Here is a 15,818-nt window from a genome sequence, read left to right on the forward strand (position 1 = left end):
AAGAAGAAATCATCAAACAGGGTAAGATACTGGTATTGGCTTTGATGTTGATTAGGAATATGCGTATTTGTGGAAAATGCAATTGGCCATTCATAACTGGATGCATAAGTAGGAATTGGTCCTATAGCAGCGGCAATTTCTGGATCGGCTTCTTGACATGGATATTTGATAATAAGGGCACTAGTAAGAAGCTGTCGGCTAGCTGCAAAATGATAGGCTCGGAGCTCATCGTATATTTTCTTAGTCAGCATCCTAGTATCTGGAATCCATCTGGTGTTACATACCATTGGGTAGGTGGATTTTCTTTCCATAATCATGCGAACATGTTGCTGATTAGTTGTTTGCTGTGCAGGTTCTGGTTGTGGAGCAACAAGAGGAGCTAAAGGTATTGCAATATACCTGTCGGGCTGTGGCAGTTGTTGTATGGTCTGATCTCTGTGATCTTCTGCAAGCCTTCCTCGTTCTTCTTCATAACTCATACAAACTTGATCATCATATATCTGTTGATTAGTCAAATCAGGGGCAAAGTATGAGCTATTATACAAATTACATACAATATTCGGCAATGTCTGAGCAACTGGATTCACTCGAGGACGGATATACTCCTGGTACTCTTGTTCTTCATTTAAGGCATTTACGTGGTATCCTTCTCTGCTGAGAAAGTCTGCTAAAAAATTTTTGACGCCTTCTACATACTTAGTTTCGAAATCAAATGTATCAAGGAATTGTGCCCATCGCAACAAGCGACCACGAGCAACCTTGTGTTTAGATTCCTTTTTGAAGAAACTTGCTAAATGCTTCAAATCACTTCTCAAAACAAATGGCTTGTCACCAATGAATAATTGAAACTTAGTGAAAGCATGAATAACAGCAAGTAACTCCTTGTGTGTGCTATGATAATTGAGTTCTGCACCTTTAAACGAGCCAGATTCATACCTGACTACTTCTTCTCGAATTTTACCTTCATGTAGAACTTCTTCGAGAAGTACAGCTTCCCATGCTTCATTAGAAGCATCTGTCTGAACAATCTTCTTACCATTTCTTGGAATTCTGAGAGGAGGAAGCTGCTGACATTGATCCTTGATATTCTGGATTATCTGGTCATGTTGTTGAGTCCATGCTGGTGCATTCTTGCGCAGAAGCTTATTAAGCTCCTTTCTGGCTTCTGCTATCCTGTGGTAATATCCGGCTATATAGTTAACCATTCCAAGAAACCGTTGAAGGGTTTTCTTATCTTTTACCTCTACTTTAGAGATGGCAGTCAAGAGATGGTTCTGCGGATATAATCGGCCATTAGGCTCGATTCTTGTCCCAATAAAGATGAGACTCTCAGTACACCATTAAAGCTTGGTTGGATTCAAACATAAACCATAATTTTGACATATGCTTAGGAATTGCTTCAGATGAGTCATATGGCTTTGGTAATCCTGGCTGAAGATCAGAATATCATCAATATAGGGCTGTATGAATTTAGCGTATGGACTGAAGATTCTGTCCATGTGGCTTTGAAAGATTGATGGTGCTGTCTTGATACCGAATGGTAGCACATTCCATTCGTATAAACCTTGAGGCACGGAAAAGGCTATTTTGTATCAATCTTCTTCTTTTATCTGGACTTGCCAGAATCCTTTGGTCAGATCGAACTTACTAAAGATATTGCAGCCTTGAAGTCGTTGCCAAATATAATCCTTACTTGGAAGTGGATGTTGGTTATTCTGGAGACACACATTTAGAGGCTTATAGTTTACAACCAATCTTTTTTCTGGGATTATATTACCATTTTCGTCCTGCTTGGGTACATACATTACATGGCAGGAGAATGGGCTATTACTTGGCCTTATGATGGATTTGGCTAGAAGTTCTGTGATATCTTTATCACACAATGCTTGTTCCTCTGGAGATAGGATAAAGTAGTTAGCTTTACTGGTAGGAAGCATTGGCTGATTATTTGCATTCATCTTGAGAGGGAGTGTACAAGTCATGTTGCGCTGATACTTGTTGAGATCTTTGGTAAGGATAGTGGTGCTAAATTTTGACTGTATATTGGCTAATTCCCCCCGGGCGGCAAGAGACTGCATGGCTAACCAGACACGCGATTGTGGCAGAATAGGTTTCGGCATGGAAGGAAATGATAATTTTGGTGAATATGCGCGAAACTCATTTATTTGGGACACATGACCAAACTGAAAGTCGATGAAGGTACCTTGGTGTCCAACAGTGTAGGGCGACCATTGTTGCAAAGTATGGCTGCCAATAATGCAGTCATATTGGTCGACTAGAAACTGGAGAAAAGTAACAACACAAATTTGCGAAGCAAACTGGATAGGGACATGTGCTTAGAAGCGTATTGGATTGTTTGAATGGGTGACTGAATGTATACTGGTAGAAGTGGGAACCCAACAATCTAATGGAAAGGCTTCCTTTCGGGCGAGATTACAATCTGCGCCAGAATCTAAAAGAGCACATAGCTGGTATGGCTTTAACCCAGAAAGTTTAACAGTTAATAGAAATGCTGGGCAAGGATTTCTCATACCTTTCTGGTAACCGAACACTTGCTTCGGTTCTTCTTCTGTAGACTGCAGATGAATGCTGGAATCTGCAGGTTCACTTATTGCTGTTTCAGGAATTGGTTCCTGAATTAATTCACTTTCCAGAAGCAATTTGTCGAAAGAAGTCAAGGAACTACTGCTAGCTGTATATTCCTTCAGCTCAGTTTGAATCTGATGGATTTCACGGAAGATATCGGCTTTTGCTTGATACAAAAAAGCCAATCTTTGAGACAGCAATTCCTTTCGTGAAGTTTTAGCAAAGGCTTGCTGTCCTTGCTCATTATACACATAATTGTGAGAGCTAGATCTGGAGCTTTGGCTTGGAGCATCAGGATCATATACAGGTAAGATCTCTTCTTGTCCTTGCAACAAGAGTTTATTCCGTTGCTCTTCTAAGGAGGCTAGTTCTTTCTTTATCTGTTCAAACTGATAGGGAGTCATGAACTCCTCTCTTCTTTTCAGCAACTAATTGCTACGGGCTTGTATCCTATCAAGCTCTTGTTGAGGAGTTAATTTCAACCACTGGGGGTTGATTTGACTGAGGGATCGATGTCGATCTGTGAGACGATCAGCTCGATGATACATATTACAATAGAAAGATATTTCTGACTGATTGTCTTCATCTGGTGAGAAGAAATTATCACTTTCTTCTTCTGTGGAAACTGGGGCAATATGCAAATGTCGAACTTGCATAATGTCGTTGTCATCTTCTGACGAACTTTCCTCTATGCAGAAATCTTCAGAATCACTGGCATCTAAAACAATTGAGACTGGTTCGTTCAGTAGATTAGCGGATTGTAAAGTGCGAACGCGCTTACCTTTCTTTTCTCGATCTGGACATTTATTTGCAAAGTGTTCTCCTTTGAAAATGTAGCAAGTAGGCTTGAAATCTTTTCTTTTGATCTTGCCTTTTCTTCTCAGGAACACTTTCCTTCGTTTTCTGAATTTAGGCTTCTCTTCATAAGACCTATGAGCTTTGTATTTCTTGAAGGGCTTGGACTTTGATCTGTGCTTATCACAGCCATAAGAGGTAGACTAGTAGTGACAGAGTCCAGCTTTGAGGTAAGGGAGTACCTCTTTCTTCTTTCTGCGATTCTGCTTTTCGCTGCAAAGATCACTGTTGATCTCTTTTATAAATTGGCAAAGCTGCGGAAAGGTTACATCATTTATACTCATATCCGGAGTATTCATTATGCTATACAATATTTTTTCCCTATAGAAAGATTGCAATTGTAAGGGAAAACCATTAAGGAACATATTATACATCCAAACATTGTTATTAGTTTGGCCAGATCTATAGAAGTTGGTGTACTGATCGCTGTAGTACTAGTCCAACTTACTCATATCACAGATCCTATTTTCTGTGAATTTTTTCAGTGCTGCACGTTGCTCATTATCATGTTGACCCATGAACATTCTGTAGAGAGCACTACTAACAGTAGTGACACCGGCATTGATGAGGTCATCCTTATAATCCGTTGGGAGACTGTCCCAAGCACTTCTTGCAATGCCTGTAAGGGCATTTAGACCTTTTCTTATAGCCTGATCTGGTGTCATGTTGGTGGCGTAGATGGCATTATCCATCCAGGTACGTAGTGCATCCAATGTTGCTTTATTTTTCATAGGGTCATAGCTGTCGAGATTGATGTACAGAGGTACATTCTCGTTGAAGGCATACAGCTGGTCATAGGGGTCTTGAGAGACCATGTTTACTTGTTTCCAAGTCCCAGTCTTAGGATCATATTCCTGAGGCTTAGGCTGAGGGACATGGATGACTAGAGCTTTACCAGAATGTAAGGCTTTCAACCTTTGATGATCTGCCTGAGAGCTAGGAAAGCTACTTGGTGGTTTGGCAGGTGGAGGTTGTGGTAAAGTACTTAATTTATCAGTCACAATATCCTTAACAGATTGTATGCTACTATGGATACCTTGTGCATCTGCAAGTTGTTGTGAGCATACCTGTGTAGTTGTCTGTTCAATGACTGATAGCTTCTTAGCAATAGTCTGTGTCGTTGTGGTGATGCTTTGTGCTGTAGTGGCTATGCTGTGTGATGTTGCAGACAAAGAAGACAAACGATTGGTACTATCTGCCCACCACGCTTCGCTAGAGGCACGAAAACTCTGATAATTGGTTCGGAGACTATGGATATCAGACTGTATTGTGTCGGCAAACTACGTAGAGAGGCGCGACTCAAGGGATTGCAAGGAAGCAATTACAGTATGAAAATTAGCATTAGTACTGGCAGAGGCTTGCTGGGCTGCAAGTTCTAACTGAACGAGCTTTTGAAAGGCATTTTGTTGTACTAGCAAAGCCTTTTGAATACACAAATTAGCATAGTTGAGCATTTTGATTTGTGTTGGGGCCTCTGGTTGACCAGAGGCAATGACGTGCTGGGGCCAGCAAGGGATGCTATACTGGTCGTCGGCAGATTGCAGGATGAAGTCATGGAAAGTAGGGACTTCAGGGGATTGCAATCGAGGCTGGTCGAAGGTAGTGTGTTGACCAGAGAGTATCATTCGGACAAAACAGGGACGGATGAACGAGCAATTTGTACATTGCATCTCTCCATTATCCAACTCCATGAACTGAGGATGTTCACATGGAGCAGCAAGTGGATTAGAGACGATTGTTGGAGAATGCGTTGGAACTAAAACAGTAGGGTTGACAGGTAATGTAGGTGGATTTCTCATTGGCTGCATAGAAGGTTGTCTGACTATATTAGGTATAGAAGAGGAATTCAAAGTTGACTGACTTCGAGACAGAGATTGTCTAGCAGGAGTAGAGGCCGAAGATGATGTTTGGGAGGAACCAAATGAAATACGGGCCTGGTTGTAGTCTTCTTGTACATTGGTGATAGTAGTCATATTGCTGGGTCCTTCTAATTGGCGTAAAGCCTTCATATCAATAATCCACTCTTTAGGAACTTGTATGTTTGTCAACTGCAGCATGCGAGGTGCAGTGATCTGCGCACCCTTCGCATCTGTTTGCCAGAGCAAAGAATATCTATTCTGGCTCTTGTCTATTCTTGGATCCTTAACTATAGGAACAGTAGTGTTAAACAAACGGCCATAGAGGGCAAACCATAAGGCATGTGTGCGTGAACATCTTTTCATATTCAAGTATTGTGTTCCAAACTGAAACATTAGCACTTTGTCTAGGTGGTCATCTAGGAGACTAACTGCAATGTTAGGGATGACGTCAAATGCAGTGGCTCCTGCAGCCATGGGTGCAGAGATGCCTCCCATGAGCATATCGCAATACCTATTGTGCCTTACATCAAGCAAAGTCATCATGACTGTTGCTGGTATTCCTTTGCGATATAAAGGTTCTATACCGGCCACAATACTACCTATGTGCAAATACTTGTATCCATTTTTGGTCTTGGCTTGTTTAACAAGATTTTGTATATCTTTACTAGATAGAAGATTAATAAAGCTATGCGGTTGATCATTCTTAACTACTACTTGCAATTCTATTAACTTGCATATGGTTTTAGACTTATAAGCTAACAAACCCAGATCACTGTAAATCTCATTCCATTTTTTAACTGGTAACTTAAATCTATCTGTAGGCATAGAGTATGCCTCAGAGGTTGATACTTCTTCATCCATATTGATATCTTGAATGGAATCAAAAATTGAACTTAGAATATGTAACCGGCGCACATTAGATATAACTCATCGCCGCCAAAATTTGGAGGGAAATGAGGCCGCCAACGGGGTTGGAACCCCCGACCGGTGCCTCTTCCAAAACGTTTAACTGCCAATGCGCTATTTTGGTGCTTTAAAATATATTTAGCGTAGTTTAAATTTATCCCTTTAAACCGACGGCCTAACCTTAGTAAAATAAGGTTATTATCTATTTTGACCCCAAAATTAACATAAGCCAAATCTTTCAAAAATGGCTAAAGGTTAATTCGAATGGAGGAATTAATTGAAGGGTCTAATATTACATCATTTTTTTATAGCCTTATTTTGGCTAATTTCATGTATAAAAAGGGGGGTTTAGGAGACTATTGGGGGGCATTCAAGAAAAGGAGAGAACGTCCAAGTGCTGAGTATAAGGGAGATTTGTTGAAGTGTTTATTCCTGTACTTTGAAACAGTGTGATGTTGTTGTACTTCAAAGGAATGACTTTGTAAACATTTGTACATGATTTTTGGAGATAATCGGATTGGTCCCCCTATTGGAGCTGGACCCGAAGACGTAGTCCATACGGATGAACTCTGAGATCAAATTGTTTGCGTCTTCTTTTTCTCATTGTCTCTTTTATCTCATTGTCTCTTTTATCAGCTTAATCTTGTTGTTCTCTTATTTCATTTACGTTAATTTGATTTGTTAAAAGTTTTAAATTAATTCTATGTGATAAATTAGCATTCCTCTGTAATAGTCCTAGATCCTAATCAGATCAAATTTGGTATCAGAGCTTTTGTTGGACTAGTATTGCAGATTTGAATGTTAACAAGATCCAGGATTGAGAAAGGTGAAGGAAAGCTTGAGGAATACAATCTTGAGATTGGAAAACGAAGGACTAAACCATCATCACAAATGACAGACAAAGGTGGACAAGCTTCTCAAGATAAGAGTATTCAGAAGACTCTTCAGAATTTGCAGACAATGGTAGAGGTCTTGGTACGAGAAAGAGAAGAGAAGATGCAAAGACGTGCAGCTCAAAAGGACAAAGGGAAAAAGAAAGGAGCTGATCGTGATCCACCAAAGACACCTCCTTCTTCTCCTTCTTCTCCCTCTTCTCCTTCTTCTACCCATTCTGAGTCTTCTAATATTTTCAAAGGAGGATATAAGCCTCGAATTAAGTTGGATGTAAAGTTTGACTTACCAAAATATTGTGAGGAGTTAAATGCCGAGAAACTAGATGACTAGATTCAGCAAGTAGAAGTCTACTGTAGAGTTCAAAACCTTGTAGATGATGTTGACAGAATTCAGTTAGCCACTCTTTGTTTAGGTGGTGTAGCCCTAACTTGGTGGGAGAGTAGGTCTCGGGATGAAACTTCACAACATGGTAAGTTTAGTTTGTCTTGGTCAGAATTTGTTACTGCTTTAAAAAAACAATTCTACCCCCTAGGCCATATGCAACAGTTAATGATGAACTGGAAACATTTTAGGCAAGGGAAAGGTCAGTCTATCCAGGATTACACCCATGAATTTTGAAAAAAGGCTATTTCATTAAATGTCCCATTGTATACCCAGGACACCTTACTCAAGTATATAGGTGGTCTTCATTCTTACCTAAGGCATTCTATTCTCATCCTGAATCCTTGTAATTTGGATGAAGTATGTGTCCAGGCAACACATTTAGAATCAAGGGGTAAGGGTACTTTCATTGATAAGTCTGATAAAAAGCCATCTAAGTCTGAGGAAAAGTCCAAAGGAAAAGGAAAGGGTAAAAAGACAGCAACAGTAAAGAAAGAGGGTGAGAAACCCACATGCTCACATTACAAGCAAGAAGGGCATGATGATTCTAAGTGCTGGAAGTTACATCCTGAAAGGAGGCCAAAGCGATATGGTGGAAACAAAGGTAAACAGAAAACTGCTGCTGTAATTCAACAAGATCTTGGATCTGACTCCGGAGATGAGACAAAGATTGTTGCTACCGGGATTCAAGGTAAAGGAAAAGGTATATCTCTTTCATTAGCTCCAAGTTCTTCTAGCATAAGTGCAAGTACAAGTAAAGAATCTTGTCCTAAGAATGATAAGCAAAGGAATGAATTATTTCACATTCGAGTTGTTATCAAGCATAATAAGGTTGATACATTATTCGATACAAGTTCCCAAGTTAATTTGATATCTGAGGAAGTTGTTAAAAAGCTTAACTTGACTACAACACCTCATCCAAAACCATACCCTCTTGGATGGGTTTGCGATGATGCACAGTTACAGGTAACTAAACAATGCAAGTTAAGATTTGCTATCACTACAAACTTTGTAGATGAGGTAGAAGCTGATGTAGTCCCTTTAGATATATGTGGTCTGTACTTGGGAGTCCCTATTTGTATGATCGGTAGGCTATCTTCTATAGGGGGGAAAATAAATATCATTTGTTTAAAGACAATATTGAATACATTGTATGGGCACATAAGGTTAAGACTAATCTGGCACTAGTTAATGCTGGTCAGATGAAAAGGTTAGTCAACTCTAGTAAGAATTTTGTATTGATGATTGTAAAAGCCAAAGAAGATGAAACATTTGAGGCATTTAAGGGATGTGATCCAAAACATAAGGCTGAAATAGTCAAAGTTGTTTCCGCTTATGATGACTTGTTTCAGGAACCGAAAGGATTGCCTCCTAAGAGAGAGATACAACATGAGATCCAATTGTAGCAAGATGCACCACTTCCTAATATTGGCATGTACCGCTTATCAGTGTTGCAGATGAAGAAATTAAGAAGCAAGTTCAAGAGTTGGTCGAGAAAGGAGTTATCCGTCCTAGTACTTCTCCTTGTGGTTCTCCTATTGTGTTGGTTCCAAAGAAAGATGGGACTTGGAGAATGTGCATTGACTACAAGGCTTTGAACAAGATAACGGTAAAGAACAGGTACCCTCTTCCTAGAATTGATGATTTACTTGATCAGTTGAAACATGCAATTTATTTCACTAAGCTAGACTTACGTAGTGGATATCATCAAATAAGAATTGCAGAAAGTGATATTTGGAAAACTGCTTTTAAGACAAAACAGGGACTTTTTGAGTGGTTGGTCATGCCATTTGGGCTTTGTAATGCACCAGCTACATTCATGAGAGTCATGAATGATGTCTTTCGTCCCTTTATTGATGATTTTGTCATAGTCTATTTAGATGATATTCTTGTATTTAGTAAGTCTTGGGATGATCATGTAATTCATGTAAAGAAAGTATTTGAAATACTGAGAAAAGAAAAACTACATGTAAAGACATCAAAATGCGAATTTGCAAAGACATCCTTAGTGTACTTAGGCTATGTCGTAGGGAATGGTCAACTGAAAGTAGACCCTACAAAGGTCGAATGTATTGTAAAATGGCCTAAGCCAAGTACAGTTACTGAAGTCAGGAGTTTCTTAGGTGCAGTTCAATACTGGAGGAAGTTCATTGCAAACTTCTCTTACATTGCATCACCATTACATGCATTAACCAGTACTAAGGCAACTTTTTAGTGGGGAGGTCCGCAACAGAAGGCTTTCGACACTTTAAAAGAAAAGTTGAGCACTGCACCAGTTCTGGCTTTCCCAGATTTACATCAACCGTTTGAGATCGAGACAGATGCGAGTGGGTTTTCCATGGGAGCTGTACTCATGCAAGGAGGTAAACCAGTCTACTACCACTCTGAAACTTTTTTAGGAGCAGTAAGTAACTATCCTACGTATGATAAAGAACTTTATGCTTTAGTTCAGAGTGTTAAAAAATGGAAACATTACTTAATGGGAAAGGAAACTGTAATCCACACTGATCACCAACCACTACAATATTTGCACTCACAATCTAAGTTGCAACAAAGTAGGCACTTTAGGTGGATGGGTTTTCTACAACAGTTTCATTTGGTAATTAAGTATAAGAAGGGTTCCCATAACAAAGTAGCAGATATGCTCTCTAGGCCTCCTATTCAGAATGCTTTGATAATCCTTCAAAATACTTCTATGGTTCATGAAAGTTTTCAAGAACAATATGCTAATGACGAGAACTTTAAGGATATCTATGCAACTTTAATCCAAGGTAAACATGTAGAAGAGAAATATTACTATGTACAGGATAATTTGTTGTACCACTTGGGAAAATTATGTATTCCTATAAATGAAAAAGCACATGTAATCCGTGAAGCACACACCTCATTGATTGCAGGACATTTCGGGGTAAGTAAGACATTAGCTCAATTGCAGAAATATTGTTACTGGCCTTGTATGCAGGAAACTGTCACCAAGTATATAAAAGGATGTGTAATGTGTGCAACCAGTAAACCAAGTAATAGGAAATTAGGTTTGTACACACCATTACCTGTACCATCTCATCCATGGGAAAGTGTATCTATGGACTTTGTGGGAGGTTTACCTATTTCTAGGAAGGGTCATGATTATTTGTATGTAGTAGTTGATCAGTTCAGCAAAATGTGTATTTTAATGCCTTGTAAAAAGAAAGTTACTGCTGAACTGACTGCTCATTTGTACTTTCAAAATGTATGGGTTCATTTTGGGTTACCCACTTCTATTGTATCGGATCAAGATTCTTGATTCTTAGGGGAATTTTGGTCATCTTTATGGGGACTCATGGACACCAAGCTGAAGAAGAGTACAACTTTCCATCCGCAGACTGACAGACAGATAGAGGTAGTGAACAGGACAATTGTGCATCTATTTAGAGGCTACTGCAAAAAACATCCTAAGTTGTGGGATGAAAGTCTTCATTATGTGCAACATGCTTACAACCATGCGGCACACTCTTCTACAAAGAGGTCTCCTTTTGAGACTTGCTTCGGTTACTTGCCTAAGACACCAATGGATTTTGCTTTTGGGAAGGACGATGTTGTAGATGGACGCCATGATGCAGAAAAGGCTTTAAAGTTCATCCAGAAGGTTCAAGCAATCCATCAGGCAGTAGAAGCACAATTAGAGAAGAACTAAGAAAAATACAAGGCTCGCCATGATAAGCATCGCATTGATCACCAATTCCAAGTTGGTGACAGAGTTTGGTTACATATCAGCAAGAAAAGAATGCAAGGTGAAGGAAGGAAGCTCAAGCCTATCAGGTATGGTCCTTTTGAAATCTTAGAGAAGATTGGTACCAATGCTTTCCGCCTCAATCTTCCTCCATACATGCAAATTTACTCATTTGTCAATGTTGAGAATCTGAAGTTATATGAACCTCCAATGATCTTGGATGAAGACATCAGTGTTCAGGTTCCATTAGTTGATTATCTTTCACCAGAGTATATGTCAGAATTGCCAGAAGATGTTATCCTAGACAAGAATGTCAAAACTTCACGAAGAGGACCAGTTGAATACCTCCGAGTGGGATTGAAGGGGATGCATCCAAGCAAGGCAAGATGGATGGAGATTGGTAAAGTGAGGGAACTATACCCTCACCTTCTTTTTGAGTAATCCAAACTTTCGGTGGTCCGAAAGCTTCTCAGTGGGGAGGCTTGATCCGAGGGATATTTTTGTCAAAATTCAAGTATCTCCAAAACTCCAACAATCAGCATTAGATTAAACTCCTTGAAATTTTGGACCCAACGTAATTTGAATGGGCGAGAAAGGAGTCCATACACAAAAGTTACGACCAGTCAAATGTTGGTCAAATTCAGGTACAGAGGCTATTAAAAAGGAAAAAAATAGACTCTCCAAATTTGGCATCAAATCGAAGGTCTCGTTAAGAGCTCTCCAACGACGTTCATTTTGTTGAAAACGGAGATCATATGTGAAAATGGCACCCGATTGAAGTCCAAGGTGGTGTGGCATTTAAATATACATATATTTAATTTTTTTTTTTTTTTTTTAAAAATGCCATTCAAAAACATAGTTGATGGTCGGGTGGGGGTTTGAACCCGCGACCACCCGGCTCTAAAGCTTGGTTGGTGGCCGATGGCCCATTGCGTCATTTTCAATATGTAACCGGCACACATTAGATATAACTCATCGCTGCCAAAATTTGGAGGGAAATGAGGCCGCCAGCGGGGTTGGAACCCCCGACCAGCGCCTCTTCCAAAACATTTAACTGCCAATGTGCTATTTTGGTGCTTTAAAATATATTTAGCGCAGTTTTAATTTATCCCTTTAAACCGACGGCCTAACCTTAGTAAAATAAGGTTATCTATTTTGACCCCAAAATTAACATAAGCCAAATCTTTCAAAAATGGCTAAAGGTTAATTCGAATGGAGGAATTAATTGAAGGTTCTAATATTACATCATTTTGTTATAGCCTTATTTTGGCTAATTTCATGTATAAAAAGGGGGGTTTAGGAGACTATTGGGGGGCATTCAGGAAAAGGAGAGAACGTCCAAGTGCTGAGTATAAGGGAGATTTGTTGAAGTGTTTATTCCTGTACTTTGAAACAACGTGATGTTGTTGTACTTCAAAGGAATGACTTTATAAACATTTGTACATGATTTTTGGAGATAATCGGATCGGTCCCCCTATTGGAGCTGGACCCGAAGACGTAGTCCATACGGATGAACTCCGAGATCAAATTGTTTGCGTCTTCTTTCTCTCATTGTCTCTTTTATCAGCTTAATCTTGTTGTTCTCTTATTTCATTTACGTTAATTTGATTCGTTAAAAGTTTTAAATTAATTCTATGTGATAAATTAGCATTCCTCTGTAATAGTCCTAGATCCTAATCAGATCAGCGTAACATCCCAAGCCACCTATCAAATCATCGGTACCGTTGTAATAGGGACATCATTACTAAACATGCAAATAACCAAAAGTATAAGGAAAAATAACATGCTTGTATTAAAGCATAAGGTAATTCTACAAAGTAGAGACCATCACCTGTCACATGTTGATCATCATAATAAAGAAATCTAAGATGCTAAGCCAAAGAGCAATAGATAATCGAATACAACAATTCATATCTTGTAGACATATGCTAAACATCATAATATGGGAAATGCATCAAATAAACTAACCTCATCTAAACATGATATCCAAGCATTCCAATGAAAGCATAAATCATAAGAAAGCATACTCTGAAACCAAAAGCATCAAGTGAAAACATCTAGCAATGGTCACACTAGAATAAGAGACTGTCTCTGTACACCAGTTCCTAGTAGTGGTGAAGGTAGCTATGCCTCCCAACCATGTGGCACCATAGGTCCACACCCACCATGCTGATGGAGATAAAGATCTAACCACAACCACACAAAAACAATATCCATGGCTAACACTCACTCCAGACAGTATGATGGCTGTAACCAAGAACCTAAGACAATGCAAGGAGTACATGTCCTGGTCAGACACTTAAAAGGCTACTAAGTAGGGGCTAACATCATGGAGAGTCTCTTGGCATCAAAAAACCCAAGCTCAAATCGTGTGAATTCAGTATCCCTCAACGAAATGGCTTGGCACAACATTTTATTATCTTAACTTTTATTACCATTTACACATTTTATTTAGTTATCACTTATTCAAACCTTCCTATCCTTCGCCAACCCTATGGGACTGAGGTCACTAGGCTGCGAGATAGAAGCCCCCTCCATATGCTGCCCTACCCTACCCATGCTCATCCTACGAAAAGTGCCCATGGGCATGCATACTCCCATCCCAACCCCAATGATCATAACTTTTGAAAGTACCATGGAAGGTCGAGCTTCACAAGTCACCCAAAAAATGTACGTGCATGTACACGTGTGTGGTGCACCACCATCATGAAGATCAAAACACAAGGACAAGAATGAAAACAAAATGAAAAGAAAACACCCAACTGAAAGCAACACAGGAAGGATGGATTTTACACAAATCCCAAAGCCAATAAAACCATACATCATGAAATCACTCAACCGGCCTTAATCTGAGAGTATGGATTCTACATGAATCCCAATGATGCAATAAGACCAAACATCATGAACTTAGTCAATTGGCCTCAATCCGAGAGTATGGATTCTACATGAATCCTAGCATTCATGAAAAAAAAGCAAAGGTCTAAAAGAAACAATAACACTAGGTATAAAATCACTCAATCGAACACAACATCGAAGTACGGATGCAACATGCATCCCAATGCAACATAAAAGTGTAATAGTGGTCTGACTGATATTCAAATGGATCATCCAGGTCCATGAACCACATTGTACCTTTGGGTTCAAAAATCCCAAAAATCCAAAAATAAAAGGAATTGGACACCATATGCAAAAACGGCCAGCATAACAGCCCAAAAATCCAAACCCTCATCCCGAAAAATAGGGAAATGTTCATACCCGCCCAACCGGGTAGAAATAAAATATAGAAACAGAGGGGAACACTAGTTCTTAGGCTCCAAACAAACGACTACCAAAAATAGAAGTAGAAACAATAAAACAGGAAAGCCCTACCTCACAGCCAAAAGGGTAAAACGAAAATCTGAACTATAAAATAAATCTCACAGAAGTAGTTGAACATCGCAGCAATCCAAGGTTTCCCCAAGCTAGATCCAACGAGCCCAACCACATGACGATCCCACACTCATAGCTTCCACAACAAATAAAACAATAAATCCTCATGAAAAGGATTTTGGGTTTTACTCTCCAACTTTCTAATTCAAAAGTGAGAAATGAGGAATTAAATTCTTTTTTGGATATTTATTCACTTTTCAAGTGAATAATCGATTAGGGCAAATAACTAGCCAACATATTTAAACCCCGAATCGAACCAAATGAAAATAGGCTATTCTGAGAAATAGGAATTCATCTATGGCAAAGCTACTAGAAATTAAAATAAATCAATTAAAAAGCCCAAAAACCTAAAAACACATAAATCTCCATAATAACTTTCGTGACAATGCGAACCTCTAAATGCACAAACACACCTACTGGTCTAATCACATAATGCAAATGAGTTTTGATTTAATAATCACCCAAAGGTTTAATTAAATAATTAAAATAAGGATACGTCGACCATACAAGGACAACATTGGTAAAATATGAATGGCTGAATCACTAACTCCATGTGCTACTGCCAGGGATATAAATCCTACACACTAAACAAAACGATCAAGTGCAATTGCATATAATAACATAACCGAAGCAATAAATGAATTAAATCACCTAATTTAACCATTTATTTAATTATATTAAAATAATCTATTTACATCACTCACGTTCGCATAAAGCATAACAATGCAGGAATGAAGTAAATAACCATAGCATTAAATCCATCACCTAACATAATCAAAGGTAAGTCCAAATACCAGATAACTAGATATCATCATAAACACACTGTCATCTCAAAATGGCATCATCATGCAATATGATCAACTGAACAACATAGTAGTCTAACATCTATGATACTGAAACCAAAGTATAACATCTGACTCTTAGGTCCTCTCCAATGTAAACATAACATGAGTAACAAATATCTCTCTAATAAAAAATATAACAAGGTAAATGTCTGCATCACATAACCAAATAATCCAACATGAACAATCTATTCTAATTACTTAAGCATTTAATAATGATTGTTTAAACAACATTAATAAGGCACTTAAAACACATCAGAAAACACAGTCATAAACATGACTACCCACTGCTATAGGAACCTAGTCCAGGGTAGCATGGTAAAAGTACACAGTGCAATCTCTAGACACATCTCAAGG

Source organism: Cupressus sempervirens, chromosome 2 (assembly GCF_028749045.1).
Source record: "Cupressus sempervirens isolate cs-2001-9-10 chromosome 2, ASM2874904v1, whole genome shotgun sequence".
NCBI lineage: Eukaryota > Viridiplantae > Streptophyta > Pinopsida > Cupressales > Cupressaceae > Cupressus > Cupressus sempervirens.